This window comes from Cuculus canorus, chromosome 3 (genome assembly GCF_017976375.1).
Source record: "Cuculus canorus isolate bCucCan1 chromosome 3, bCucCan1.pri, whole genome shotgun sequence".
Taxonomy (NCBI): domain Eukaryota; kingdom Metazoa; phylum Chordata; class Aves; order Cuculiformes; family Cuculidae; genus Cuculus; species Cuculus canorus.
Genome location: NC_071403.1, coordinates 90,225,748 through 90,231,610, shown reverse-complemented (window position 1 = coordinate 90,231,610; position 5,863 = coordinate 90,225,748).

The window sequence follows — 5,863 nt, the reverse complement described above, 5'->3', positions numbered from 1 at the left end:
ACAACAGTTGCACAGTTAGAGCACTGAACAAGTCAGATGAACAGCATGTGCTGCCATGGAATTATTAGAAAGGACAACAGTGGCAAGTGTGATCTCCTGCGGGGTGGTAAATTTCCAGGGGGCTGAGATAGCTGCTGAAGTACATTCGCTTTGGCAAGAGCAGCATGTACTCAGCAGTAGATGGATGGAAGTCAGAAGCGGATGGTAATACAGAGTGTTAAAAATAAATCTAGCCTAATTAGGTTAAAAAAAAACCCTATCTGAACCTGACAGCTCAGCAACTGCCAACTGTTTAGTTCAAGCAGTTATCCTGGGGACCCGAAATTCATACTGTAGCACAAGGAACTGGATAGATGAAGTGACCTGCTGTGCACCCTCTGCTCCTTAACTGGACCATATCACTGCCCATTTTCTGAAGCTGTGGGCTCATCAGTTTTAGAAAGGAAGGTCTCTTTAAAATGTCTTACCTTGAAAGACCCTGAAATATTAGCTGATTCTTAAAAAATCTTAGTTACTGTGTTTGTATAGGACCATTCATGTGTGCCTGTGAATTCTGGGCCAATGAAAGATAGCTTGTGACCAAGACAGATAGATACATCATGTATGTAGGAATGTGGGTTCCCCTCAGTGTCGCTCCCTAAACATTTCCACACATCATTTGTTGGCAGAGTGGGGAGGTCCATGTCCCTTCTTGTCCTCTCTGCTGAGAATGTAAATGAGTAAGGCAAATAAGAACAACCTCTCATAAAGGAAGGGACATGTCCTGCAGGGTACTGCACTGCAATTAAGCAAGTTGTTTCACTTCCCAGCATGGCTTTGGTGGCAGTGTGAAACTGGAACCACAGTATTAGTTTGAACAAAAGGGAAAAGAAGGAGAAAGAGCTTGTATGGATGAGCAGAGAGGAAACAGAAAGCAAACACAGTAAAATGAAAAAAGTGGATCCAAACCAAAGCCAAGGCCCTTATTGCAAGCAGAACCAACCTGACCACTGAAATGCAGAGGTGATGGGAAAGAGCTACTGGACTCCCAATCCAGGAAACTTGTCCTTCCCTGATTCTTGACTTCCTTTGAACTAGTTTTATTAAGAAAACAGCTCCCTCTGTTCTTACTGGAGAACATGTGGAACTTACACATGTACCTCCTAGACTTCATTAAAATTAAAGTGGCTTTTCTTCCTTCTCCAAGTTTCTGTTTGATATATTTTATTAGGTGAATCCAGTTTTCCTAGGTTACAAAATATCCCCATGTATAAGCTCCCTCTGTCTTGCCGGACAGTCCCTTGCTGAGGAAAGCTACCTCAAGAATCAAAATCAGCCCTAGCTGTCCAGTTTCTGTATTTCACCTATGTAATTTATTAAAAGTCTGCTCTGATACATGGACAGCAAATGACTTAATCTCAAACTAACACCCTTTCTGTTATTGTTAAATAACATATCTTACAGTCCTGGAAAAGGCAGGGCTGGAAGAATGGGCTGTACCCTGCTACGTAATGGTAGTGACAAGAGAAATCTATAATGCATGAAAGAAGATGTATACATTGTTCTGGGGGAGGAGAATTTGTCTGTCTGTTCTAGCTGAATGCCCTGGACTGGGAAGGTGATAGACAAAGCAGGGGCTGTTTCCCTTCTGCCATAGTGCAATTTCTTCGTGAACTGTGCCAAAGGGACCAGACATGCCCTTGACAATGGAAGATGCTCCTGGATTAGTTCAGCTGTTTACATGCTTCTAGTTCTTCCTGCCCCTGAGGCCTCCCTGAGAATCCACAGGAGATGAAGAGCAGGAGTTTGAGATGTGCTTCTCTCATCTGTGCTAGTCTCCTCCAACAGCTGATGTGGTAAGCTATGCTACCATCTGCAGCACAGCACAGAGAGGAACAAACAGCTCTGGGCACATGGAAAGCAAATTTTGCATAAACATGACAATAGTCTCAGTGCTCCAGTGCCAGAGCTGCTGTTTTCCCTTGAACTCAATAGGTGTGTTTAGATAATTGCTGAGAGAGGATTTACTTCACCTAATGCACAGGGAGTATTAGAAGGGCTGCATTCATTTAACTGCCTAAGATAGACACGAAGACAAGAAAATCCCGAATTTGGATTTGTCACAGAGCAAAATTCTGAAATCAATGTCACTTTAATCCAACACCGTTTAATATACAGGATTTTACTGGAGTTCAGCCCACACTACACAAAAAGCTTCTGTTGGTGGAACAGAGAATATTTCTGACTGTGATTTTGACAGCTGCTGACCAGTTTGCCCAGTCCACATCAGTGTGGAATTAGTCCAAATGAGGAAAACTGTGCATCAGCCAAGTTTAGCTCTCACAAGCTGGGAATCACACAGAAACAAAATGAGAAGGGGCCCTAAAGCTTACATACTACATGCTGTCCCAGTGTTCTTCTGGCCTTTCTTTAAACAGTCTTAAAAATCTTCCCTCACACTGTTGTTTGATAGCTTTCTCAGACCATCTCTCCCTGCTTGTAATCATCCCTATGGCTAGAAAGTTTTTCCTAACATTCAGCCTAATTCTCTCATGCTTCAATTAAGCCCATTATTCTTTACCTACTTATATGGATAATTCCCTTCTTCTTTGCAAAATATGCTTCTTACAGAAAACCAAATTTCTGTGCCCCTGCTGGTCTTCCATTGTTTGTGTGTAACTTGTTTGCACAAGTCTAATGTGACTTGTGAGGACAGGCTCTTTGAAACTTCTAATAATTCTTGATTCTAATAATTCTAATAATTCTCTGCTTAGCTTCCCTCCAGCTACTTCACAACTTCCTTGAAAAGGAAAAAAAATTGCTCAACATTTGACACATTGCTCAAGCTGAGTGCTGAGTGGAGCTTAAGGATTGCTTCAAGCATTTTATAAGTCACGGTTCTGTGTAAACATCCCTGTATTGACATTTAACATTTTCACAGCAGCCAGGTCCTGTTGACTCACACTAGGTTGTGATCCACTCCCTGCAGAGCTGCTTTGAGACCTTGGATCTCCACCCTGCCCCCAGCACTCTGCCATTCAAGCCCTTGTTCATAAGTCAGTGTTGAAGGCTAACACTTTGCTCATTCCTCCTCCTCCTCCTTCTTAATCTTTAGAAATATTGGCAGGCTGAAGCCAGTTCTTGTTTTCCTTTCCTGGAGTTCTCAGTACATACCCTTTCTTCCCTCTGCCAAAGGCACATGAGTTGTCCATCTTGACTAACATCCTGCTTCTCTCCCCACAAGTAAGGATCTTCCTGGGTTTGTGTCTATTCACATCCAGTTAGCTCAAGCAGAAACAGCTTACAATCTGCATAAAATATGCTCATCCTCCCATCTGGTTTCATTTGCACAGCAAACATACTGTCATTATCTTATCAGATCTCCAGTTTCTAATGGCCCTAAGAGCATCCACCCTCCTGAAGGTTTGGCTGCTGGGACTTGGGGTTTGAGGTGACCTGGAGTCTCAGGCCAAGGAGCTGTGGAAGTTTCCAGTGTGGCAGAGCATCTGAGGAGCTGGGCAGGCCCAGGGAGCAGCTTGGGGCAGCCCTCCGCCAGGGCATCAGCGCAGGGGTTGGGGCATGGGTGCATATCTCAGGCCCAGCAGACCTCTCATGAGAATTCAACCACCATGTGGAAAAAAAAACCAGCAGAAACAGTCCTCTGTTTGCCCCCAAATATTAAGGCACTCAAAACCTCCAAAATCAACTACTGAAATGATCCTCCCAAAACACCCTTCCAGGAAGTGTTATACGTTATAAGCAAAAAATGGTAAAACCCTCTCTTTTACCTTCTGCAAATTATATCTAGCACGGTGCTATTACCGGACTATAAAGCAATACTAATACATCAGTGTTTTCTAGTGTATTTGCAGTTTTGCACTTTTTAAAGTAAAAATGGTCCAATAAGCCATAAATTTACATTTCTTAAGTTACCCTGTCTGGCTCTCTTAACAAAGTGACTGCAATACAATACACAGAGCAGTGTAAATCTGTAAAACCATAGAGTTCGAAATATTAATCTGAAGCTTTCATAAAAGAGATTAATAAATGAAAAATTTAATAAGGAATGAAATTTCACAAGCTGTTAAAAGACCAGCAAGGACAGATATTATAAAATTTTTTAGGGCATCTAAAGTAAGCTCAATATTTTTCAATGATATTATGAAACAAAAATCACTTAACTGACTGTAGGCTTGAGATGTGCTTCAGTTCAAGGTTGGTATTACAGTGCTCTTGTCTTGTTTGCTGGGGTGACAATCCTGAACTTCAGTTGGTAGTGCAAACACCTCTGGAAAGCATGGGACCTAAAAAGAAACAGTTGGCAAAGAAAGTGCTAATACACAATCATAGAATCATAGAATGGTTTGGGTTGGACAGGACCTTAAAGATCATCTAATTCCAAACGCCTGCCATGGGCAGGGACACCTCCCACTACACCAGGCTGCCCAAGGCCCCATCCAACCTGGCCTTGAATGCCTCCAGGGATGGGGCATCCACAGCCTCCCTGGGCAACCTGTGCCAGTGCCTCACCCTCATTGTTAAGAAATTCCTCATGTGTAGTTTAAATCTGTCCTTCTCCAGTTTATACCCGTTACCCCTAGTCCTATCACTACAAGTCTTTGTAAAATGTCCCTCCCCAGCTTTCTGGTAGCCCCTTCAGGTACTGGAAGGTCGCTGTAAGGTCTCCTCGGAGACTTCTCCAGGTTGAACAAACCCAACTCTCTCAGTTTGTCCTCCTGTGGGAGGTGCTCCAGCCCTCTGATCATCCTTGTAGCCCTCCTTTGCACCTGTTCCAACAGTTCCATATCCTTCTTACATTCTTATATTCTTATGCTTCTTTTGATGCAGCCCAGGATACAATAGATGTGGCTTTGGGATAAATCTGAAGATATGATTGCGATTGAGACAATTTCAGTGGAAAAAATTGAAAATTTTACAGAAGCAAGAAAAGAGAATAATGTGGACTATGCCTTACCTTTTGATACCAATCACTACCTCCTGATCAATGATACTGTGGAATAATTGAGATTATTGTAATTACCTCTTCATTACAAAGGTTTTTTATCTCCATTTGCTTCTTGATCTAATAGATATTTGACGACTGACTGTAGGATGCTAATCAACACTTTCTTCAACAGTTGCAGTACTTCTTATCATTCTACTAGCCTGACTCATGAGTGGGACCACTAAATGCTACCACAATACAAATAAATAATGAAACACTTATGAAAAATAACAGGGCAATGTGTCACAATCCTCTATTTAGAGCAGTAGAGATACTATTGATTTTCTTTGTGTACAAAATCGGAACTCTGTCTCATTTTTTCCTTTGGTTTAGATAAGCCCACATGAGGGAAATCTTTGTCATTAACATGTAGTGAGTTCTTCAAATGATGCCAGTTTAACATATGTTTTGTTTGTGCAGTGCCCAAAAATAAGACAAGAAAATCTGCTTAGCTTTCAATAACTATATGAAAGAGCCACGAATTTTCCTGACAAATAAGAAAAAGCTTACCACCACAAAGGTGAACAGACCCTACAGGCTTTAGCACAATGCTCTGGTGTAGCAGGCAGAGGAGAGAAAAGCTTCTATAGAAGCTGTGTAGCATCTGCAGAAGCTGTGCCACGCTGCACCCATTTCATGTGCTCTGCTCAACCAAAACCACTCTCTCCTGTTGTAGCTGGATAATGAACAGAAAGCTGAAAATGTGACAGAGCAGGTGTTCTGCTGCCATCTCAGCCTTCAGGTGGGAGCTGGTGAAAGAACTAAGGAAGGGAAAAAAAGGCCAGCCGCACACAGTCAGATAAGTCAAAAGAACTGAAACAGAACTTTATTTATTTATTTTTTTTAAGTATTCTACAATAATGGCTCAGAATACTACCG